Raw genomic sequence first — 26,297 nt, 5'->3', positions numbered from 1 at the left:
TCCATCCTCCTCCATCCTCCCCCGTCCCCCCCATCCTCTCCATCCTCCCCCATCCTCCTCCATCCTCCCCCATCCTCTCCATCCTCCTCCATCCTCCTCCATCCTCTCCCATCCTCTCCATCCTCCTCCATCCTCCTCCATCCTCCCCCGTCCCCCCCATCCTATCCAACCTCCCCCATCCTCTCCATCCTTCCCCATCCTCCTCCATCCTCCCCCATCCTCTCCATACTCCTCCATCCTCCCCCATCCTCTCCATTCTCCTCCATCCTCCTCCATCCTCCCCCATCCTCCCCATCCTCTCCATCCTCCTCCATCCTCCTCTATGTGATCTCAACCTGAGGAACGTGTTCACCTCCTGAATCCCTCTCTGCTCATTGACTCCTCATCGAAATGGAATAATTCTTTAGGGATGGTGCGAGAGTGGAATTAGCTGTATGGAGATCCCCCTTGACATCACTTGAAGATTTAAATGCTTCCTGCCATCCCGTACTTGTAAGGAGGTGCAGGGAACTAAATTACTCCCCCCTCAGTCTCTTTCTCCTCCATCCTCCTCCATCCTCCCCCATCCTCTCCATCCTCCTCCATCCTCCCCATCCTCCCCCATCCTCCTCCATCGTCCTCCATCCTCTCCCATCCTCTCCATCCTCCTCCATCCTCCCCCGTCCCCCCATCCTCTCCATCCTCCCCCATCCTCCTCCATCGTCCTCCATCCTCTCCCATCCTCTCCATCCTCCTCCATCCTCCCCCGTCCCCCCCATCCTCTCCAGCCTCCCCCATCCTCTCCATCCTCCCCCATCCTCTCCATCCTCCTCCATCCTCCTCCATCCTCCCCCATCCTCCCCATCCTCTCCATCCTCCTCCATCCTCCTCTATGTGATCTCAACCTGAGGAACGTGTTCACCTCCTGAATCCCTCTCTGCTCAATGACTCCTCATCGAAATGGAATAATTCTTTAGGGATGGTGCGAGAGTGGAATTAGCTGTATGGAGATCCCCCTTGACATCACTTGAAGATTTAAATGCTTCCTGCCATCCCGTACTTGTAAGGAGGTGCAGGGAACTAAATTACCCCCCCCCCCCCCCTATCTATTCCGTGCCAGAAGCAATCAGTTGGAGTAGGCAGGGAAGCTGGCCAGGCGGAGGTGGTATTTAGCCCAGGGCCCCTCATTCTGAAGGCACGCATTTGAGGGGGAAATGACGCTGGCTGGGCCAGGCTGGATTAATGTGGACTGGACTGATAAGAGGGCATTAGTAACAGGTTTATACAAACCTGGGCCAGCCACCAGCTCAGCTCACTGATACACAAACTGTGTGTCGTTCTGTGGGAGTATCAGAGCATCAGTCCCTTTTAACTTTAATGTGAGTAAAAATAGGCGCTGCTCTCGTCCTTGAGATTATTATGTCCTTTATTTGAAAATGGTCAAAAACAGCATTGATGTTAACTAGGGTCAAATATACTTATTCACCTCTTACGATAGAGCTTGCATAATAGTTTACTAAAGGGGAGAGTTATTTGCTCAACAGTAACATAATTTCTTCCCCGACATTTCGCCACACTGAAACAGTAACTGACAGCAGAGTTGCCGGGTTCTGCGTGTCAGATCCTCCCCAGCTGTAATCTGATGTAATCTGGTGTATTGTAATTAAACAGAGAGTCAATCTATCCGCCTGTAATCCTCTGGAGGGCTCAGCAGGACTCCCCATACAGGTGATATTTATATTTATATATTTCTAATTCCATTCTTTTACTTTTAGATTTGTGTATTGTTGTGAATTGTTAGATGCTACTGCACTGTTGGAGCTAGGAACACAAGCATTTCGCTACACCCACAATAACATTGCTAAATATGTGTATGTGACCAATATCATTTGATTTGATTTGATAGAAAGGGACATCCTCATCCTGCTCTTTCTCCTGTACAGGGATGGTTACAGTACCTAGTACCCACCCAGCAGCACCCACAGCAGGTGGTATGATGGGATCACCTGTACCTGCTAGCATGGCCCTCATACCATGGTAATTATATTATACCTGGGTGTCATCCAGGGTGTCATATGGACTTTACAGTAGGAACATACACTGAGTATAATGCTCATTCCATTAAATAGACTGACCAGGTGAATCCAGGTGAAAGCTATGATCCATTATTGCTGTCACCTGTTAAATCCACTTCAATCACTGTGGATGAAGGGGAGGAGACAGGTTAAAGAAGGATTGGTAAGCCTTGAGACAATTGAGACATGGATTGTGTACAGTATGTGTGCCATTTAGAGGGTTAATAGGAAAGACAAAGATTGATGTGCCTTTGAACGGGGTATGGTAGTAGGTGCCAGGCGCACCGGTTTGTGTCAAAAACTGCAATGCTGCTGGATTTTTCACGCTCAACAGTTTCTCATGCATATCAAGAATGGTCCACCACCCAAAGGACATCCAGCCAACTTGACACAACTGTGGGAAGCGTTGAAGTCAACAAGGGCCAGCATCCCTGTGGAGCGCTTTCGACACCTTGTAGAGTCCATGCCCCGACAAATTGAGGCTGTTATAAAGGCAAAAGGGGGCGGTGGGGGTAACTCAATATTAGGAAGGTGTTCCTAATGTTTGGAATACTCTGTGTAGGCGGCACTGGAAGGGCGCCACCATCTGGCCACAACGATTGCAGACAGGCAGGAATTTGATGGCGGATCTCGATACTGAATCAAATTTGTAATGGATGGAGGTTTATTCTTGGGAAACACATTCCATGCTTGAAGGCTCTGGGCAAAGTTTTCATTATATTGTTGTTCAAGCCTGTTTTTATTCTACCAGGATGAGATTGATTTCCACTGTATCAAGTTGTATTCAACACTGTATTAGGATGAAAAATACTGTTTGGTGATACCTTCCTTACTGTCTTCTGTCCCCTTTAACGACCAGTTGTCCTACCCCAGATGTCCCTGCCACTGTAATAACTACAATAACAACTACTGTAATCACATGGACAAGATTATCAAAGATGGCTCCCATCTATTTATGAGCTCTGCTATGTGTTTTAATCCTGACAGTTCCCAGGGTATCCTGGCCTCTTGTGTGTGTTAGCTAGCTGTGAGCGCCAAGCAGTGATATTGGATAGGATATATAATAGCCCTGGTGATAAAGTGAGACAGGGCTGCACTGCCTCAGGACCCACTTCTCAGCAGAGCGGTTAAGGCAGACAGGTTGCCCACTTCAGACGTGGCTCATTTGAATTTTCTCCAGTGTGTTCTACCAGTCGTCTGGCTATGGTCACATGGCAGTATGCAGTACATTAACCCCCCTGAGCCTCAAGGGTAAGCCACATGTTTATAACTTAATTTGCCATTTCGCTCACATGTTAATAGTCATGTGCCCCTGCTCCCCTCATTGAGCTCTGGACACCTACACATCTGTCCATGTTATATTAAGCGTGAAGCGATAGGAAGCCACGCAAATTGACATGAAGATTAATAGAGCAAGTATAGTGTGACATTGAAAGTCATAAATTAGATAGGAAATGTCTGTTATAGAGAAATCCAATTCCAGCATGTTAAAAAAGAAAGTGGTTGGCATTATCGGGATTGTACGGTAGTCTATGTATGATTATGGTATCTGCATTTCTATATACCGCCTATGCTCTTTTATTACCCCCATGTTTTCCTGGGGTTCTTTCCTGGCCCATGTTAAGTCCTCCCATGGGTCTGTGGTTCTGTGTCACTGGCTAGCTGACTCACACAGTGATGGCTTCTTATAACAGACCTCATGGGACTTTAGTTTATTTCGCAACAAAGACATTTTGATGGTACAATGATAACATTCCCCAACCCCTCCTAACAGTTTCAGTATTTAAGCTTAGGCCCTGACTGCTTTTGTCAGTGAAACATTACAGCACTGCTGTATAAAAACCAGTGTGCTATGCACTCTGTATAGTGCAGTAATATAAATATGTTGCTCCTTAGAATGTTGGAATGTTAGAAATGTACTTTACTTTACTGAAATCTATACATTCAGTCACAGTGGTAAGTTACATCCTAGACAACCTGAGATTTCATGTATTCATTTAACCCAGCTTTCTGAAGCTGTTGGGAGTATAGGGTAACAGTGCTCTTTAAAACAAGCAATATGCAGTTTATTAAATACATGAAAATGGTTCGCTCCTACAGACAGTGAGTCACATGGCCATGGCTTGCTATATAAAGCAGGCAGACAGGCATCGAGGCATTCAGTTACTGTTGATTTAATGTTACAATAGGCAAAACGAGTGACGTAAGTGACTTTGAACGTAGTATCGGTGCCAGGCGTGCCGGTTCCAGTATCTCAGAAATGGCGGGTTTCCTGGGCTTTTCATGCATGACAGTGTCTAGGGTTTACCGAGAATGGTGCGACAAACAAAAAACATCCAGTCAGCGGCAGTCCTGTGGGTGAAAACAGCTCGTTGATGAGAGGTCAAAGGAGAATGGCAAGAATCGTGCAAGCTAACAGGCGGGCCACAAACAGACAAATAACGGTGCAGTACAGAAGCGGTGTGCAGAACGGCATCTCAGAACACACAACTCGTTGACCCTTGTCACGGATGGGCTATTGCAGCAGACGACCACACAGGGTTCCACTCCTATCAGCAAAAAACAAGAAGAAGCAGCTCCAGTGGGCATGTGATCACCAACACTGGACAATTGAGGAGTAGAAAAAATTGCCTAGTCCGACGAATCCCGGTTCCTGTTGCGTCATGCTGATGGCAGAGTCAGGATTTGGCGTAAGCAGCATGAGTCCATGGCTCCATCCTGTCTGGTGTCAACGGTACAGGCTGGTGGCGTAATGGTGTGTGGAATGTTTTCCTGCCACACGTTAGATCCCTTGATACCAATTGAGCAACGTTTGAACACCACACCATGTAGAAACCTTTCCCTGAAGAATTAAGGCTGTTCTGGAGGTAAAGTGGGGTCTGACCCGGTACTAGATGTGTAACTAATAAACTGGCCACTGAGTGTATATTTCAATACCACAGTCTAACAGCATTCTCTTAAATCCCTAGAGCACTATTATTTCGTCATGAATATTTGTTGTTTCTTTAGAGAGAAGATGGTACTTTAATAAAGCTTGTCCTCTTGTATGTTGCATGACATAAGATGCCAGGAAGGTACACTTGAAATATGCCATAAAGATCATTGCTCCAGTCAACATTTTCCATTATATGCCCTTCTCCTAGAGATTCAGGGTTCATGAAGCGTCTCAGAGTAGGATTGCTAGGATCAGTTTAGTCTTTTAAATCATAATGAATAAGATTAGGGCCTATATGGATAGGGGAGACCTGATCAATACCTTCTTGATCGGTTCTCCTACTCTGCGACGCTTTATGAATACTGGCCCAGACTAATAAGAAAACAACAACCTCTTTATCCGATAGGAATGTTAAAGTTGAAAGTTATGATGGTTGAAGTTTGAAAGTTATGATAGTTGAAAGTTATGATGGTTGAAGGTTAAAGGTTATGATGGTTGAAGGTTGAAGGTTATGATGAATCACTAATGTTTATATCTGTCTGTGTTCCAAAGAATGCCTCCTTAATCAGAAACAGACGCAGGATTCCATGTTCTGTTAGGGTCTCATGAAGAGGCTCTGTGTTATATGTTGTGTTCTGGTTGTATGAAGGAGTCATTACAGTCCTCATGTTCTCACTGTAGGCTATCTCAATATTCTCAAGAGAGAGTGAAGAGAGATATGGATTCAGTATAGAGAACCATACAAAACCCCTAGTCCTCTATAACCTCTACACGTGTGATTACTATCAATGACTTCACTCTGAATAGTTCAAACCTGATTGATCATCAGCTGCTCATGTTGTTCTCTCTGAAGGTGACCTACAGTGGGGAGAACAAGTATTTGATACACTGCCGATTTTGCAGGTTTTCCTACTTACAAAGCATGTAGAGGTCTGTAAAAAATCCAGAAAATCACATTGTATGATTTTTAAGTAATTAATTTGCATTTTATTGCATGACATAAGTATTTGATCACCTACCAACCAGTAAGAATTCCGACTCTCACAGACCTGTTAGTTTTTCTTTAAGAAGCCCTCCTGTTCTCCACTCATTACCTCTATTAACTGCACCTGTTTGAACTCGTTACCTGTATAAAAGACACCTGTCCACACACTCAATCAAACAGACTCCAACCTCTCCACAATGGCCAAGACCAGAGAGCTGTGTAAGGACATCAGGGATACAATTGTAGACCTGCACAAGGCTGGGATGGGCTACAGGACAATAGGCAAGCAGCTTGGTGAGAAGGCAACAACTGTTGGCGCAATTATTAGAAAATGGAAGAAGTTCAAGATGACGGTCAATCACCCTCGGTCTGGGGCTCCATGCAAGATCTCACCTTGTGGGGCATCAATGATCATGAGGAAGGTGAGGGATCAGCCCAGAACTACACGGCAGGACCTGGTCAATGACCTGAAGAGAGCTGGGACCACAGTCTCAAAGACAACCATTAGTAACACACTACGCCGTCATGGATTAAAATCCTGCAGCGCACGCAAGGTCCCCCTGCTCAAGCCAGCGCATGTCCAGGCCCGTCTGAAGTTTGCCAATGACCATCTGGATGATCCAGAGGAGGAATGGGAGAAGGTCATGTGGTCTGATCAGACAAAAATAGAGCTTTTTGGTCTAAACTCCACTCGCCGTGTTTGGAGGAAGAAGAAGGATGACTACAACCCCAAGAACACCATCCCAACCGTGAAGCATGGAGGTGGAAATATCATTCTTTGGGGAAGCTTTTCTGCAAAGAGGACAGGACGACTGCACCGTATTGAGGGGAGGATGGATAGGGCCATGTATCGCGAGATCTTGGCCATTAACCTCCTTCACTCAGTAAGAGCATTGAAGATGGGTCGTGGCTGGGTCTTCAAGCATGACAACGACTCGAAACACACAGCCAGGGCAACTAAGGAGTGGCTCCGTAAGAAGCATCTCAAGGTCCTGGAGTGGCCTAGCCAGTCTCCAGACCTGAACCCAATAGAAAATCTTTGGAGGGAGCTGAAAGTCCGTATTGCCCAGCGACAGCCCCGAAACCTGAAGGATCTGGAGAAGGTCTGTACGGAGGAGTGGGCCAAAATCCCTGCTGCAGTGTGTGCAAACCTGGTCAAGACCTACAGGAAACGTATGATCTCTGTAATTGCAAACAAAGTTTCTGTACCAAATATTAAGTTCTGCTTTTCTGATGTATCAAATACTTATGTCATCTAATAAAATGCAAATTAATTACTTAAAAATCATACAATGTGATTTTCTGGATTTTTGTTTTAGATTCCGTATCTCACAGTTGAAGTGTACCTATGATAAAAATTACAGACCACTACATGCTTTGTAAGTAGGAAAACCTGCAAAATCGGCAGTGTATCAAATACTTGTTCTCCCCACTGTACCTGTCCAAATCAACCTCATGCTGCAGGGGGAATGAAATCAATGCATGTCAACAGGGCCTGCAGAGTTGAAACTTAAAAGCCAAGAATCAAGCATCCAGGTGTTTAAAGTGTGTTAGAGTTTATGTGGCGCTGCAGTCAGGGTGTGTTGTGCTATTTATGTCCAGGGTTTGTTTGTCTGAGTGTGTTCCTCTTGTGCTGGTATATACAGTATCATCAATTAAAATAGTGTTTCTGTTTTATTGTAAAGCTGCTCTTCCTCCTCTGTGGTTTGTGTTTAGACACAGGGATGTGATGGTTCTCCAGGGAGTAACAGCTACAGGCAGAGCCATTAGGCTTTCAAAGGCTTCTGGAATAAAGGATTGGTCTTTAGATCTCAAGGATGGCAGGTACACTCCATTTCAGACTGATTGTTATCCTCGGTCAACAAAGTACCTGTGGTTGTGACAGTGCCAGACGAAACAAAGTGATGAACACAGACGCTCTCTGTCTGTCTCTCCTTCTAACATACTCACACACACTCTCAGACACATACACACACACACACACACACGCATGTACACATAAACAGATTCACATGTGTTCTGTAAATCAATTTTTTCAAATACGGTCCCAAAACATTCATGTGTAAATGAGGTTAGCCAGATCAGATGCAACATTTTCAAACAATGGGAAGCATAGCACAATGTCCTGTATTGCTTTTCACGTTTCTTAGTGTTACTCTTAGTGTTATACTTAGTATTACTCATGCTATAATACCTACCAGATTCAAAACTCCCTAAACCGTACTAGTTTTGGATTCAGACAAACTCATTTTGAATGCAGATTAATTCAATTCCCAGCCTCTACAGAAGCCATCTTATTAAATCACACACATTTACAATTAGAATAAGTCAGAGCCATTAAATAAAAGGCATGTTGCAAAGGGATGCACATCAGCGTAGTAACTGTAACTGGCTCCCTGCAGTTTTAGTAACGTAAAGTATCCTATAGCTTAAACATCACTCCACACCTCATCCAACCATTCATTCTATTACATTTAAAACACAACTCAGCCATATTGCTCGACTCAGACCTGCTGTCAGGTTACCAGTTCTACTGTAGAGTTGTGGCTGGTGGTTAATTGCCTATGCATTTTAAATGGTTGGAGGTAGTAGCTGTGTGCTGTCTCCTGATTCTACTGTGTTTTTGTATTGCTGTGTTGATCGACTGTTCTGTTCTGCTCTGTTCTGCTCTGTTCTGCTCTGTTCTGCTTTTCTCTGTTCTGTTCTGCTCTGTTCTGTTCTGTTCTGTTCTGTTCTGCTTTGCTCTGTTCTGCTCTGTTCTGCTCTCTGTGCAGGGTTGTGCATGCTAAGCCTGGAGTGCTGAATGGATTTATGCTTGTTGGGCCATCAGTGTTCCTTTAACGGACTCCCCACTGTTCGCTTCAATGTCTTTCAATTAAGTCCCTCTGATAACTCTTGCTCCTTCCAAGAGATAAATGTTTAAATAAAATAAATGACTTTAACTATTTTGACATTCAACTCTCTCTCTCTCTCTCTCTCTCTCTCTCTCTCTCTCTCTCTCTCTTTCTCTCCCTCTCTCCCCACCTACCCATCCCATTGTATTTTGCAGTTCTCTAATGGTTTATATGCTTTGGAAGGCGCATTTATTCTATCCACTTTATATTAGAAATATACTGTACAGTAGGTAAACAATATGCACTAGCCACAACATTTCCTGAATATTTTTCTGTTATCTTGCAAAAAGCAGAAACCCATTTTGACCCCGTTCCCATGTTTGTGTTATATTTTTGGACAGCCGCAGGAGAATAGATGACAGAGTTACAGAGTGAGAGAGAGAGGAGAGTGGTCATCTAGAGCTGTGACGAGTGATGATGGAAGATTGTTGTCGTTTCCCCGCTATGCTCCACTGTAGCTGGCCACCATGTTTAGGACATGTGCCAGTACCAGCGAGATGAGCTACCCAATGAGCAGAAACCTGGCTTGTCAACAGGGCTCTGCTCCACCTAACCCTGGCCTGTCAACAGGGTTCATGCTAGATGGGGAACAGCTACATGCAGGTATAAAGTGCTTGAGGTAGAAGTTGCCCTGCCCTAAGCACAGATCTAGAATCAGATGACCCTGCCCCAAATAATAACCTTTACCTTTATCAGTGGTTAGGGACAACCTCTACAGTGGGGAAAAAAAGTATTTAGTCAGCCACCAATTGTGCAAGTTCTCCCACTTAAAAAGCCTGTAATTTTCATCATAGGTACACGTCAACTATGACAGACAAATTGAGGAAAAAAATTCCAGAAAATCACATTGTAGGATTTTTAATGAATTTATTTGCAAATTATGGTGGAAAATAAGTATTTGGTCACCTACAAACAAGCAAGATTTCTGGCTCTCACAGACCTGTAACTTCTTCTTTAAGAGGCTCCTCTGTCCTCCACTCGTTACCTATTAATGGCACCTGTTTGAACTTGTTATCAGTATAAAAGACACATGTCCACAACCTCAAACAGTCACACCCCAAACTCCACTATGGCCAAGACCAAAGAGCTGTCAAAGGACACCAGAAACAAAATTGTAGACCTGCACCAGGCTGGGAAGACTGAATCTGCAATAGGTAAACAGCTTGGTTTGAAGAAATCAACTGTGGGAGCAATTATTAGGAAATGGAAGACATACAAGACCACTGATAATCTCCTTCGATCTGGGGCTCCACGCAAGATCTCACCCCGTGGGGTCAAAATGATCACAAAAACGGTGAGCAAAAATCCCAGAACCACACGGGGGGACCTAGTGAATGACCTGCAGAGAGCTGGGACCAAAGTAACAAAGCCTACCATCAGTAACACACTACGCCGCCAGGGACTCAAATCCTGCAGTGCCAGACGTGTCCCCCTGCTTAAGCCAGTACATGTCCTGGCCCGTCTGAAGTTTGCTAGAGTGCATTTGGATGATCCAGAAGAGGATTGGGAGAATGTCATATGGTCAGATTAAACCAAAATAGAACTTTTTGGTAAAAACTCAACTCGTCGTGTTTGGAGGACAAAGAATGCTGAGTTGCATCCAAAGAACACCATACCTACTGTGAAGCATGGGGGTGGAAACATCATGCTTTGGGGCTGTTTTTCTGCAAAGGGACCATGATGACTGATCCGTGTAAAGGAAAGAATTAATGGGGCCATGTATCGTGAGATTTTGAGTGAAAACCTCCTTCCATCAGCAAGGGCATTGAAGATGAAACGTGGCTGGGTCTTTCAGCATGACAATGATCCCAAACACACCGCCGGGCAACGAAGGAGTGGCTTCGTAAGAAGCATTTCAAGGTCCTGGAGTGGCCTAGCCAGTCTCCAGATCTCAACCCCATAGAAAATCTTTGGAGGGAGTTGAAAGTCTGTGTTGCCCAGCGACAGCCCCAAAACATCACTGTTCCAGAGGAGATCTGCATGGAGGAATGGGCCAAAATACCAGCAACAGTGTGTGAAAACCTTGTGAAGACTTACAGAAAATGTTTGACCTGTGTCAATGCCAACAAAGGGTATATAACAAAGTATTGAGAAACTTTTGTTATTGACCAAATACTTATTTTCCACCATAATTTGCAAATAAATTCATTAAAAATCCTACAATGTGATTTTCTGGATTTTTTTCCTCATTTTGTCTGTCATAGTTGACGTGTACCTATGATGAAAATTACAGGCCTCTCTCATCTTTTTAAGTGGGAGAACTTGCACAATTGGTGGCTGACTAAATACTTTTTTTCCCCACTGTACCTGCTCCTCATAGAGAGAGAACCGTAGCACCATACACCCAGCAGGGGGCAGAAGAGAGACAGCGGGAAAGAGGGAGGAAAAGGGAAGGAAAGGAGGAAGAGACTCACTGGGGCCATTTGAGTCTCTGTATTCAAAGTCTTGAATTCTAGAATTCTCTGTTCTATTCTCCATCCAACAGTTCCCCTGAGCTGCACCTCACCACCCCACAACCCATCTACGCTCTGCAACCATGTCTGCTGTTATCTTCGAGTGGAGAGACCATGTTACTGTGTTGGGTGTTACTGCTTCTCTATCAAAGATGCAGGAAGGATGGATGTGGGCGAGGCGTGAGAGAGAGTGGAGTGGAGCAGCTAGGGAGGACTGGAGCGACAGACAGACATATGTAGGAAGTTTGACAGCAGATAAGAGGTCCTCGCTCCAAGCCTTATCTCAGTCATCATAAGGCCCTCTCCTGGGATGGGACTTTATCTCTGTCATTCAAGACGCAGAGCCAGCTTTGACTCAGGCTACATTTGATGCATCAATAACCTGTTGATAGTGTTTGGCTTGGAGTGTGAACCAGGTTGTATCTCCTCCTGTGGAATATGTATTAGGGTTTAGCCATGATAAAAGATACTAGCACTGACTTTCAGAAATAAGATATGTACATATGCTGCTGCCAGAGGTTGATTGGAATGTAGTCTGGTGCGCTCGCAGCAAACTGAATAAAGAAGTGATTTATTGCCTTTTATCAGAACATGGAGCTTGGTTATTGGATATTCTGTTTCCTAGGCTTAGTTCCATTGACCGTGTGGAAGGCTCAGAGAGAGAAAGAGAGGAAGCCATACGGCAGATGAAGAATGAGAGCTCAATTTCCGCTCTCTGCCATCGACTGTGTTCTCCATCAATGCCCCTCTGTCCCAGTGTACCACACTGCCACCGCTCGGGCCGGGTGGGGGGTGGGGGTGGGGGGGTGGGGGGGCAAAGGCCTCTCTCTCCCACTGTCACTCGACATTTACATAAATGTCCCTTTTCCCCCAACTGTGACATTAGCATAAACCCTCCTTCTGTGTGAAAACTGATTCAGAGCGTTGACCCTAAATGGATGCTGTTTAGCTCAAAGAGGGTTGTTCTGGGAGAGCCAGACAGGGCTATATTTATCAGTGGGAAAGAAGAAATAGACTTCCTCGACATTTTCATTTACTGAAGTTACACACAGCAGTTGAATCACATTTCCCCACACAGAAATAAATGACACACCTCAGTCTCGTACTGCATCACATGGTTCTGCACACGAGTCCTGAGTAAAGGCAAATAGAATACTAATTATTGAACTACAGTCTGCAATGTGGGCGCTTCTCACTCTTCGTTCGCTCTTCTCCTCATCCTTCACAACCAACCAGTCTCTTCATTTTTCCATGACTTGCCTGTTCGTGTCCACAGTGGTCAATCTGTCTGTTCTCATTCAACGGGCTCCTCCAGCCTCTGACAGGATGTGACATGGCTCTCCCTGGAGTAGCTGCCTGCATGCCCTGCTGTAACAAGGTGTAGCTATGAGACAGCAGTCACTATGAGGAGTAGTGGTACGAGTCCTTGACACAACACACGGCTCTAAAAGTCAAGTGTTCCTCCTCATCCTACTCCTTCTCCTACTTCTTCTTCTCCTTCTCCTTCTCCTTCTCCTTCTCCTTCTCCTCCTCCTTCTCCTTCTCCTCCTCCTCCTCCTCATTCTCCTTCTCTTTCTCCTTCTCCTTCTCCTTCTTCTCCTCCTCCTTCTCCTCCTTCTCCTTCTCCTTCTCCTTCTCCTTCTCCTTCTCCTTCTCCTTCTCCTTCTCCTTCTCCTTCTCCTTCTCCTTCTCCTTCTCCTTCTCCTTCTCTTTCTCCTCCTCCTTCTCCTCCTCCTCATTCTCCTTCTCTTTCTCCTCCTCCTTCTTCTCCTCCTTCTCCTCCTCCTCCTTCTCCTTCTCCTTCTCCTTCTCCTTCTCTTTCTCCTCCTCCTTCTTCTCCTTCTCCTCCTCCTTCTCCTTCTCTCCTCCTCCTTCTCCTTCTCCATCTCCTTCTCCTTCTCCATCTCCTTCTCCTTCTCTTCTTCTTTCTCCTCCTCCTTCTTCTCCTCCTTCTCCTCCTTCTCCTCCTTCTCCTTCTCCTCCTCCTTCTCCTTCTCCTTCTCCTTCTCCTTCTCCTTCTCCTTCTCCTTCTCCTCCTCCTTCTTCTTCTTCTTCTTCTTCAACATCATACTCTATCTAACAGACTTATAGAGACCCATCATACTCTGTCTAACAGACTTACAGAGACACATCATACTCTATCTAACAGACGTATAGAGACCCATCATACTCTGTCTAACAGACTTACAGAGACCCATCATACTCTATCTAACAGACTAACAGAGACACATCATACTCTATCTAACAGACTTATAGAGACCCATCATACTCTAACAGACTTATAGAGACCCATCATACTGTAACAGACAGACAGAGACCCATCATACTCTATCGAACATACTTACAGAGACCCATCATACTCTATCTAACAGACTTAAGGAGACCCATCATACTCTATCTAAAATACATACAGTGACCCATCATGCTCTATCGAACATACTTACAGAGACCCATCATACTCTATCCAACAGACCTACAGAGACCCATCATACTCTATCTAACAGACTTACAGAGACCCATCATACTCTATCAGACAGACAGAGACCCATAATGTTCTATCTAACAGACTTATAGAGACCGTCATACTCTATCTAACAGACTGACGGAGACCCATCATACTCTATCTAAAAGACATACAGAGACCAATCACACTCCATCTAACAGACTTACAGAGACCCACCCTACTCTATGTAACAGACTTACAGAGACCCATCATACTCTATCATACTGACATAGACCCTTCATACTCTGTCTAACAGATTTACAGAGAACCATCATACTCTATCTACAGACTTAAAGAGACACATCATACTCTATCTAACAGACTGACGGAGACCCGTCATACTCTATCTAACAGACTGACGGAGACCCGTCATACTCTATCTAACAGACCTACAGAGACCCATCATACTCTATCTAACAGACATACAGAGACCCATCATACTATATCTAACAGACTTACAGAGACCCACCCTACTCTATGTAACAGACTTACAGAGACCCATCATACTCTATCATACTGACATAGACCCTTCATACTCTATCTAACAGACTGACAGAGACCCATCATTCTCTATCTAACAGACTTACAGAGACCCATCATTCTCTATCTAACAGAATTACAGAGACCCATCATACTCTATCTAACAGACTTACAGAGACCCATCATACTCTATCTGACAGACTTATAGAGACCCATCATACTCTATCTAACAGACTTATAGAGACCGTCATACTCTATCTAACAGACTGACAGAGACCGTCATACTCTATCTAACAGACTTATAGAGACCGTCATACTCTATCTAACAGACTTATAGAGACCCATCATACTCTATCTAACAGACTTATAGAGACCGTCATACTCTATCTAACAGACTTATAGAGACCGTCATACTCTATCTAACAGACTTATAGAGACCGTCATACTCTATCTAACAGACTTATAGAGACCGTCATACTCTATCTAACAGACTTATAGAGACCGTCATACTCTATCTAACAGACTTATAGACCGTCATACTCTATCTAACAGTCTTATAGAGACCCATCATACTCTATCTAACAGACTTATAGAGACCCATCATACTCTATCTAACAGACTTATAGAGACCCATCATACTCTATCTAACAGACTTATAGAGACCCGTCATACTCTATCTAACAGACTTATAGAGACCCGTCATACTCTATCTAACAGACTTATAGAGACCCATCATACTCTATCTAACAGTCTCACACACGCTGACTGATTGTTTTCTCTCATTCAATGATGGTTCTCTTTCTATCACTTGTGCAATAACTGACCTATGTTTCTCTCCTTCACACTCACTTTCCTTCTCTACTCTCTCTCTCTCTCTCTCTCTCTCTCTCTCTCTCTCTCTCTCTCTCTCTCTCTCTCTCTCTCTCTCTCTCTCTCGGGTTCACACGCATGCATGCATGCGCACACATTCACACGCACGTGTGCACATACACGTACACACACACACACACACACTGATCTCACTCCCTCTTTCTCACAGTTTGTGATGGACATTAGGAAGTGTGTTTGGTGGGACTGGATACTTTTCCCTCCCAGGCCCTTGTATAAATAGTTAACCACAGTATTAAATCGCTTTACTATTGAGAAACATGGAAAGCATTCTAGTGTGCTGAGGATAAGTCGATATTCAATTATCCCAGGCAGACATTCATGGTGACTGTTTATCAACAGCTCATTTTAATTTCACACCTCTGGCACACTTAAATACACTTCCCATTAATAGTATCAAACTAGTGAACGAACAAACAACAACAACATTGGGGGAAGTTAGGACAGTAAGTAAGCAGACCTAGAGAGAGAGAAGAGAAGAGAAGGATAACTATTCCTGGTTAGAGGGTTATATGGGAGTCTGCCCTAGAGAGAGAGGAGAGAGGAGAGGGGGAGAACTATCCCTAGTTAGAGGGGAGTCTGTCCGTTGGGTTCACTCATAGTACCATAATGCATGTCTGACATTATTTTACATTAGAGACAGAGGAGGGCTATGTGTTTGTGAGATACCATGATTATACATCCTCAACGTATCTGCTCTGTTATTGATGTCTATCTGAGACACAAGCTGACCCTTGACCTCTGGAATCATTCCACAGCCTAGCGAATGGAAGCCCCGCCCCAACCTGGTGTCAGGACAGACAGAGGTTTCACACACACTGCCCCACCATGTGAACGATAGGCAGACATGCTCAAATGTCAGACGCAACAGACCAAACCTGGGCTGATGAGACAGTTCACAATTATTATATAAAGAGGCTGTTCTCATTGCTCTGATGCTGATGGTCACACTGATTCATCATGGCTGTTTGTGAAGCTATGAACAGAGTTTGAACAGAGATTATAATCTAGTTACGCTGAATTGTGATATTAATCTGTGTACCGTATGAGTCAGAAACATGCCATGCCATATGACCATCCTCCCCAGTGAATTTCATAAAAATTCAAATTGTAAAACATTAAAACAATTTCATTTTTAGAATAAAACTATACTAAATATAATCACGTCACCAAATAATTGGTTAAAACACACTATTTTACAAAGAAGGTCTACAGTAGCCTCAACAGCACTCAGTAGGGTAGCACAATGGTGTAGCCGGAGGACAGCTAGCTTCCGTCCTCCTCTGGGTACATTGACTTCAATACAAAACCTAGGAGGCTCATGGTTCTCACCCACTTCCATAGACTTACACAGTAATTATGACAACTTCCAGAGGACGTCCTCCAACCTATCAGAGCTCTTGCAGCATGAACTGACATGTTGTCCACGAAATCAAAGGATCAGAGAATAAATCTAGTACTGAAACCATAAGCTACAGCTAGCTAGCACTGCAGTGCATAAAATGTGATGAGTAGTTGACTCAAAGAGAGAGAGAAATACAGTAGTTGAACAGTTTTGAACAAAAACATTTCTTCCAAGATGAAGGAGAAGCAAGAGAGAAATAGAGATAGAGAAAGATTTCGTCTTTTTTTTTTCACTTTCAGTTTCACTTACTTAGCTAGCAAATGCAGCTAGCTAGTTTAGCCTACTGAAACACCCTGCTCAAACAGAGGGATGCTATGTTAGCTAGCTAGCTATGAATTTCCAATACAACACAGGAACTCTTCCAAGTCAAGGTAAGCTTTTGGTTTTACAGATGTATTACCACCGGGGCCCGCCGGTGTAACTGCTTACTGACTGTACACTGTAACATTACTGCATGATTGTAGCGGCTTTACTAACGTGTTAGTTCTATTAGCTATGCTGACTATGACGTTACTTTAGCTAATATGGTGACAACGATGTAGGCTGTGTGTAGCGGTTTGGCTTGGAAAGGTTTTTTCGCCTGGTCACATACAGCTGATGTGTTGTGCATTGAAGTCCACAAGCGAAGGGACAAGGTGAGAGGATGAGAGCGCATAGATGCAAGAAGGAATACAACGTGGCTGCTATGAAAGTGAACTGTGTTTACACGTGATCAGGGGTGTATTCATTCCGTCGATTCTGTTGAAAAACGTTTCTTAAACGGAAGCAAACGGAACAAAACAGGGATAAACATACCTGAATTTGTCCAATAGAAACTCTCGTTTGCAAATGTTGGACTAATGATAGGGAAAATTTGAGTATCATGTAGTAGCCTAAACCTATCGCTGCTACATTGAACTGGGTGAATGAAATATGAATGACAGTCATCCAATATGCTGTAATAGAAATAAGGCCATGCTCATGAAAAAGAAAATCGTCCTCCCTCATCTTTAAACGGCACTGACCACCACTGACTGTATGTCATATACTGTATGTCAGGGCATGACAAAAATCAACTAATGTGCTAGTGACGGAACAATAGTGAAAACTTTTTCTAAGTGTTCGTGACAATGTCCTGCTGGTGGTTTAGAGACATCCATCATTCTGCACTCTACCTTAGAGTTAGCCTGCGGTAATAGACTACACTGGTCCTCTCTGACTTTCTGTCCCCATATTTTATACTCACCTCTCCACCTCTGTCTCTCTCGTGTGTCCTAAAAAATATATTTTTTTAAATCACGGACCTGCTGCAATACCTCCGCGGACCCGTAGGGGGGCGCAGACTCCAGTTTGAAAACCCTTGATCTACATAGAATGCAGTCATTAATTAGAATGAACTGCCCCAAACCGCATCAGGGCTGCTCTGTCATTGAACAGCCACATACTTCATTATTTTTTTATTATATCCCTTGCTTCTCTTTCTCTCTCTCTCTCTTTCTGTTTCTCTCACTGTGTACAGGGTTTAGGGTAGACTACCACAGCACAGGGATTTCATATAGTACATGTCTCCTGCCCTAAGGCCAGACTAACTGGTAAGCTACTACAGTACCTGAGAGGCATAGAGTAATGATCTATAGAAGCACCAGCAGCTGCACCACATTTAATTTACAAGCTTCATTTCAAATTAGGGTGTGGTGGAACTGCAATAACTTCGCAGTGAAACTGTGATCTTATGCCGCGTTCACGTGCTAGTCGGAACTAGGAAACCCGTTATAGAAACATGAGCTCAGAGTTTCCCACTTGAAAGTACCAGAATCAACCAATAAGAAGCTCTACGCAAATAACTTGGATGTTATCATTAAACCAATCGGCGCTGTCTGTGATACAGACTCCCTGGTCTCGCCCTGGCCATGCCTTTGTCTGCCTCTGCATTGTGTGAATACCAATGAGCAACACTGACATGCTTGTTATGTTTATCTCCCTGACTTTGTTCACAGACACAGAATGTGTTTCGCTACTGGGAAATAGACCTGTTTAACACTGCTAATAGATTCAGTCCAGATGTATGGTTTGATCAGGGTGTTACAGAGGTGTGCTGAATTGTAGCTATTTTTATTTGTTAATTTTTTATTTAACCTTTATTTAACTAGGCAAGTCAGTTAAGAACACATTTTATTTACAATGACGGCCTACACCGGCCAAACACGGACGACGCTGTGCCAATTGTGCGCCGCCCTGTGGGACTCCCAATCATGGCCGGATTGTGATACAGCCTGGAATCGAACCAGGGTCTGTAGTGACGCCTCTAGCACTGAGATGCAGTGCCTTAGACCACTGCTATGTTGAGAAGGGTTAATGATTTATCTCGCTATCTAAAGGCATACACATCCAAATCTCTGTGTTTCATAAAACCGCCTATCCCTCCAAATAGGAATTGATCTGGGTGTGTTTGTTTGTTGGGCTTAGAGATAAATCTCAAACTTGTAATCCTTTGGAGCAGTTTTTGATCAAAGACATAAGCCCACAATGTTCTCTTGCTGAGGCTCAACTGTAATTCTCCCAGCCTCTCCTTATTTGGGGGCTGTGCCTCTCACTGTCTGTTAGTCCTCTGCTAAGTTTGTTTTCAGGGTTGACATGTTTTCCTCTTGGCCCTCCCTTTCATTTCTTCCAATGTGGGGGTGAGTTTTCCAGGGACAAAGGATGAATATATAATGAATAGAAAGAGAGGGTGTGGGAGTGATAGAAAAACACTGTGTGTGTGCGTGTGTGTGAGAGAGAGAGGGTGAGAGAAAGCAAATGTAAGACCATAATTAGGGACAGATATTTCCCTCAGACCCACAAAGAATTTAAAAACAAATCCAATTTTGATCAACTCCCATATTTATTAGGTGAAATACTACAGTGTGCAATCACAGCAGCAAGATTTTTGGCCTGTTGCCACAATAAAAGGGCAACCAGTGAAGAACAAACACCATTATAAATACAACCTATATTTATGTTTATTTTCCCTTTTGTACTTTAACTATTTGCATATCATTACAACACTGTATATAGACATAATATGACATCTGAAATGTCTCTATTCTTTTACTACTTTGTGAGTGTAATGTTTACTCTTCATTTCTGATTCTTTATTTCACTTTTGTTTATTATCTATTGCACTTGCTTTGGCAATATAAACATGCTTCCCATGCCAATAAAGCCCTTTGAATTTAATTGAGAGAGAGAGAGAGAGAAAAAGAGAGAGAGAGAGAGAGAGATAATAGACATAGAGCACTTGACAAGTGTTTGTCACAGGGACCAACACTACATCCAAGCCCAGAGAGAGGGAAAAACAAGCTTTGCATCTTCCCTAAGTCATTACAGGCTGTCTGTAGGATGTGGGATACATGATGAGGTATTCTGTCACCCCCCCCCCCCGGTGCTGCAGCACATGGTACGTTCCATTTAAAAGGGTGCATGTCATCTCTGTATGCGCTGGGTCCTCTCATAGAGCAGCTGCTCACAGCACTTTCCCTCTCCGCCTGCTGTGTTTGATCTCTTTCGCGCTCTCTCTCTCTCTTTCTCTCTCTACTGCACTCACTTTCTGTATTTGGCAAAACACACAAATCAGGGACAGGAGGATACTGACTGTATGCAGTAACAAGTAGACACACCATCTCTGTTCTGGCTAAACGGAGGGGAGTTAAGAGGCTGATGGCATTTTTATGTGTGAAGTAAACTGTGAGAGAAGAGGAGGCGGAGGAGGAGAAGAAGAAGAGAGGGAGAGGGAGAGGGTCTCAGTCTCTTCATCCCCTAATGCTCCACTTGACACCATGCTGTTCTGTGTGGGTTTGGTCCTCAGGGGAAAATCCTTAAAATGATGGAAGACAACAAGCAGCTGGCTCAGAGGATCGATGGGGCCATCCAGTCTGCCAGTCAGGAGGTGACCAACCTGCGCTCGGAGCTGTCGGCCACCAGCCGTAGACTGGCAGAACTGGGGGCCAGCAGCCCCCCCTCGCCCCTGGAGAACAACCATCAGCACCACCAGCACAACCACCACGACCATGACAGCCTCCGCTACCGGGGTGAGTTACACACCGTGAGTGTGTGTTTAGGGGAAGTATTTGGGGAATGCGTAACTGGACAATGGGATGACTAATCTCATTCCACCGTTCCTCCGCTAACTTATTCCTCCTCTGGATAACTGACATCACCCTGATAGGGATAGGGGAGTAGGAGAATGGAACCAGGTCAAGGAGGGGCTGGTCCTGGTCTGCTTTCCCAGGCAGCGGTGGAGTCTCTGTGTGTTTCGCTGGGGCTATGCATCCCCTGGCTCTGGCTCCGTCCTGGCTCTCTCTCAGTCTGTGTTAGCCCAGAGAGAGGAGAGTTGCTGCCAGCCACTCCAGCATGAGTCTGGCGTCACATCACATTGGCTTACAGAGGGGTAATGTGGAAGCATGTGGTTGATCAGGATGATATGGTCATTGTCATGTTGCTTCATTCACGTCATGGCAGAATGTAGGTACAAGGCACTAAGCACTAGGCTGTAGGCACTAGGCTGTAGGCACTAGGCTGTAGGCAGCAGGCACTAGGCACTAGGCGCTAGGCTGTAGGCTGTAGGCACTAGGCTGTAGGCACTTGGCTGTAGACAGCAGGCACTAGGCATTAGGCACTAGGCACTAGGCTGTAGGCACTAGGCACTAGGCACTAGGCCCTAGACACTAGGCACTAGGCACTAGGCACTAGGCACTAGGCACTAGGCACTAGGCACTAGGCTGTAGGCACTAGGCACTAGGCACTAGGCACTAGGCACTAGGCACTAGGCACTAGGCACTGGGCGCTAGGCGCTAGGCGCTAGGCACTAGGCTGTAGGCACTAGGAACTAGAAACTAGGCACTAGGCTGTAGGCACTAGGCTGTAGCCACTAGGCACTAGGCACTAGGCACTAGGCACTAGGCACTAGGCAGCAGGCACTAGGCACTAGGCTGTAGGCACTAGGCAGCAGGCACTAGGCACTAGGCACTAGGCACTAGGCTGTAGGCACTAGGCACTAGGCACTAGGCTTTAGGCACTAGGCACTAGGCTTTAGACACTAGGCTGTAGGCACTAGGCACTAGGCACTAGGCACTAGGCACTAGGCACTAGGCACTAGGCACTAGGCTGTAGGCACTAGGCACTAGGCTGTAGGCACTAGGCACTAGGCACTAGGCTGTAGGCACTAGGGACTAGGCAGCAGGCACTAGGCACTAGGCACTAGGCACTAGGCACTAGGCACTAGGCTGTAGGCACTTGGCACTAGGCACTAGGCTTTAGGCTTTAGGCACTAGGCACTAGGCTGTAGGCACTATGCACTAGGCACTAGGCACTAGGCACTAGGCTGTAGGCACTAGGCACTAGGCACTAGGCACTAGGGACTAGGCACTAGGCACTAGGCTGTAGGCACTAGGCACTAGGCAGCAGGCACTAGGCACTAGGCAGCAGGCACTAGGCACTAGACACTAGGCACTAGGCTGTAGGCTCTAGGCACTAGGAAGCAGGCACTAGGCACTAGGCACTAGGCTGTAGGCACTAGGCACTAGGAAGCAGGCACTAGGCACTAGGCACTAGGCACTAGGCACTAGGCACTAGGCACTAGGCAGCAGGCAGCAGGCACTAGGCACTAGGCTGTAGGCACTAGGCACTATGCACTAGGCTTTAGGCACTAGGCTGTAGGCACTAGGCACTAGGCACTAGGCACTAGGCATTAGGCACTAGGCACTAGGCACTAGGCACTAGGCTGTAGGCACTAGGCTGTAGGTACTAGGCACTAGGCAGCAGGCACTAGGCACTAGGCTGTAGGCACTAGGCACTAGGCAGCAGGCACTAGGCACTAGGCACTAGGCTGTAGGCACTAGGCACAGGGCACTAGGCAGCAGGCACTAGGCACTAGGCAGCAGGCACTAGGCACTAGGCACTAGGCACTAGGCACTAGGCACTAGGCAGCAGGCACTAGGCACTAGGCTGTAGGCACTAGGCAGCAAGCACTAGGCACTAGGCAGCAGGCACTAGGCACTAGGCACTAGGCACTAGGCACTAGGCATTAGGCACTAGGCACTAGGCTGTAGGCACTAGGCTGTAGACACTAGGCACTAGGCACTAGGCACTAGGCACTAGGCAGCAGGCACTAGGCACTAGGCTGTAGGCACTAGGCAGCAAGCACTGAGCACTAGGCACTAGGCACTAGGCACTATGCTGTAGGCACTAGGCACTAGGCACTAGGCTTTAGGCACTAGGCACTAGGCTGTAGGCACTAGGCACTAGGCACTAGGCACTAGGCACTAGGCACTAGGCTGTAGGCACTAGGCACTAGGCACTAGGCAGCAGGCACTAGGCACTAGGCACTAGGCTGTAGGCACTAGGCACTAGGCACTAGGCACTAGGCACTAGGCACTAGGCACTAGGCTTTAGGCTTTAGGCACTAGGCACTAGGCTGTAGGCACTATGCACTATGCACTAGGCACTAGGCACTAGGCACTAGGCACTAGGCACTAGGCTGTAGGCACTAGGCACTAGGCACTAGGCAGCAGGCACTAGGCACTAGGCAGCAGGCACTAGGCACTAGGCACTAGGCACTAGGCTGTAGGCACTAGGCACTAGGAAGCAGGCACTAGGCACTAGGCACTAGGCTGTAGGCACAAGGCACTAGGAAGCAGGCACTAGGCACTAGGCACTAGGCACTAGGCACTAGGCACTAGGCACTAGGCACTAGGCACTAGGCACTAGGCACTAGGCAGCAGGCAGCAGGCACTAGGCACTAGGCTGTAGGCACTAGGCACTATGCACTATGCACTATGCACTAGGCACTAGGCTGTAGGCACTAGGCACTAGGCACTAGGCACTAGGCACTAGGCTGTAGGCACTAGGCTGTAGGCACTAGGCACTAGGCAGCAGGCAGCAGGCACTAGGCACTAGGCTGTAGGCACTAGGCACTAGGCACTAGGCACTAGGCACTAGGCACTAGGCAGCAGGCAGCAGGCACTAGGCTGTAGGCTGTAGGCACTAGGCACTAGGCACTAGGTATTAGGCACTAGGCACTAGGCACTAGGCACTAGGCACTAGGCAGCAGGCACTAGGCACTAGGCACTAGGCAGCAAGCACTAGGCACTAGGCACTAGGCTGTAGGCACTAGGCACTAGGCACTAGGCACTAGGCACTAGGCACTAGGCACTAGGCACTGGGCGCTGGGCGCTGGGCGCTGGGCAGCAGGCAGTAGGCAGTTTCTCTTTGATCATGGATGTAGTGTAGCCTACAGAATAAGTGGGGTTGAGTATCAGAGATTGTGTGTTTGCTGAACTGGGTGTGATGGGATTTATGATAGAAGAATGATGCGAGTCTAATATTAAAGCTGCAAATTCTATACTTCCCGTTCTTATGTTTCATTTTTGCGTATTTTACTTTTGGTTGAAACAGTTGAAAATACTATATTTTCGGTTATTGAACATATATTTCACAGCACTTTAGATGGTACAATGATTCTCTACACTATACATTGCTTGTTTTGTCACATAAACTGAAATTAGGAAAACTATTATAATTTTTGCAACCTGGAAATGGCGGAGCGATCTCTGCATATTGCACCTTTAGCTTATATTATTTATAGTGTCACTGAGAGCTGGCGATTGTGAATTTCAGTTATATCAATGTCAGTTTGTAAGTAGTGATGAGTGGCATCCTGAAAACACTTTATAGAAAGCTGTTGCTCCTATTTTAACAGAAGAGGATTTCTCAGCTGGGAACTGAAGCTCTTTGCTGCCTACTGAAGACGCTTTGCTCAGATTCCACCACTAGGAAAGGACCTTTTTTAAAAAACAATTTATACAACTTCTAAACATGTGTGTCTAGTAACCAAGGGCTCTGAGGCATGGTAGATTGCGACCATGTTGAATGAAATAGGAAATATTCAACCTGTACTACCTGTAAGTCGCTCTGGATAAGAGCGTCTGCTAAATGACTAAAATGTAATGTAATGTAAAATGATGTGTCAGTTGGTGTTGGCTGTGTGTCTGTGAGGTAAGATCAGAGAGGAAGGCCTCGTAGCCTCAGGCTGTTTGTGTTCTGTATCTTCCCACATAAAAAAACACTACAGTTCACTACAGAATACTACAGTACTTACTGTAGAATTCTGTAGTAAACTGTAGTATACTATATAATACTATACTACACACTGTAGTATCCCTCGATCATGTGTAGTACTTAGTATAGAATTTTGTAGAATACTTTAATAAATACTACAGTATATCTACACAAAAAACAATGTAGTAAATATTACAGAAATGTCTGCGAAAACACTACAGTCTGCAAAAACACTAAAAAAAATTTACTATAGTAAATAATAGAGTATTTAATTTGCATATACCCTACCCAGTCCCCTCCCCCATATCCCAATTTGTGTCACCTGTAAGTGAGAAACCTACATGCCAAGTATAGACCATATATTGTGTTCCCTACAGGTTACATGGCCCCCCGTGTAGCTCAGTTGGTAGAGCATGGCGTTTGTAACGCCAGGGTTGTGGTTTCAATTCCCACGGGTGGCCAGTATGAAAATGTATGCACTCACTAACTGTAAGTCGCTCTGGATAAGAGCGTCTGCTAAATGACTAAAATGTATAGAAAAGAGCAGAAGCTCTGAACTGTCCGTTCAGAACCCAGTCCTACCTACAGTTTATGGAACATCTGTTATTTTAGTATTTCTCCAGTTGGTTTCCTTTAGAAAGCCCCCGACTTCTATATCAAATATAATAAAACAACTGTAATGTCCCCAAAAACACTACAGTAAATACTACAGTATACCGTACTACAGTCTGCAAAAACACTACAGTAAATACTACAGTAAAGTCTGCAAAAACACTACAGTGAACACTATAGTATTTTTTCATGTGGGTTACTGAGTATAGGTGCCATGGAGGAGGGGAACAGGGGGTATTGAGCTGACGGGTCTGTGATACCCCGTAGGTGGGTCTGTCTGATGGTTCTCTCTGTGTGTTGGGCAGATGGTGTTGATTGAGCAGCAAGGGATCTCAGCTGGATGTGGTTGGCCCTCAGGCTTTAAAGCACAGAGTCGACTGGTCAGTGTGAAATGTTTACCTAGCTCCCCCTTGCTTGCTCTGCTCGGCTCTGCTTGCCTAGTGGGTGGACACTGGATAGACTCTCTGTTTGAACAGGTGTCATAATCATGTTAGAGTTCTCACTCTAAGTGGATGAGATAGTGGGCTGCTATCTGATGGCCACAACAGTACACTATAGGACTGGGAGAGTGGTTGGGTTCAGAGCGTGATTCCCTGGCCTCTCTCCCTCCCTCCCTCATCTTCAGTCATGCAGTGTTAACAGGGAACCTCAATTTCACATGCCGCTGCATCAGGGCAGTGATGTCATGCTTCCTGTTCCCAAACCAGCCGGTCGGCAGGGCAGCCAGTCAGGTGACCAGAGTTATGTGAGGCTGTTTAGTCAAAACCCAAACAGAGACACACATACAGGTAACTGCCAAAATAAAGGAAACACTGGAGTAAATGAGGGATACAAAAGTCTATTGAAAGCAGGTGCTTCCACACAGGTTCCTGAGTTAATTAATCAATGAACATCCCATCATGCTTAAGGTCATGTATTAAATTCCCAGTTGCCCATTATTTTGGCTACCATGGCTAGAAGAAGAGACCTCAGTGACTTTGAAAGAGGGGTCTCAAAAGAGCATAGGGGGTTTAAA

At 45.4% G+C, this 26,297-nt stretch overlaps 1 pseudogene across 1 annotated transcript in view; it reads left to right on the top strand.

Moving 5' to 3' along the window:
• LOC311138098 (kazrin-like) overlaps positions 1 to 26,297 on the top strand; it is a 202,355-nt pseudogene that overhangs the window by 71,170 nt on the left and 104,888 nt on the right. The window contains exon 3 of the transcript in view: positions 20,421 to 20,643. The product of the transcript in view is annotated as a kazrin-like (transcript). The remainder of the gene's footprint in view (positions 1 to 20,420; positions 20,644 to 26,297) is intronic.

Source organism: Coregonus lavaretus, assembly GCF_964263955.1.
Source record: "Coregonus lavaretus genome assembly, chromosome: 12".
NCBI classification, from domain to species: domain Eukaryota; kingdom Metazoa; phylum Chordata; class Actinopteri; order Salmoniformes; family Salmonidae; genus Coregonus; species Coregonus lavaretus.
Note: the sequence above shows the minus strand (reverse complement) of the source record. Positions and strands in the feature narration are given on the sequence as shown.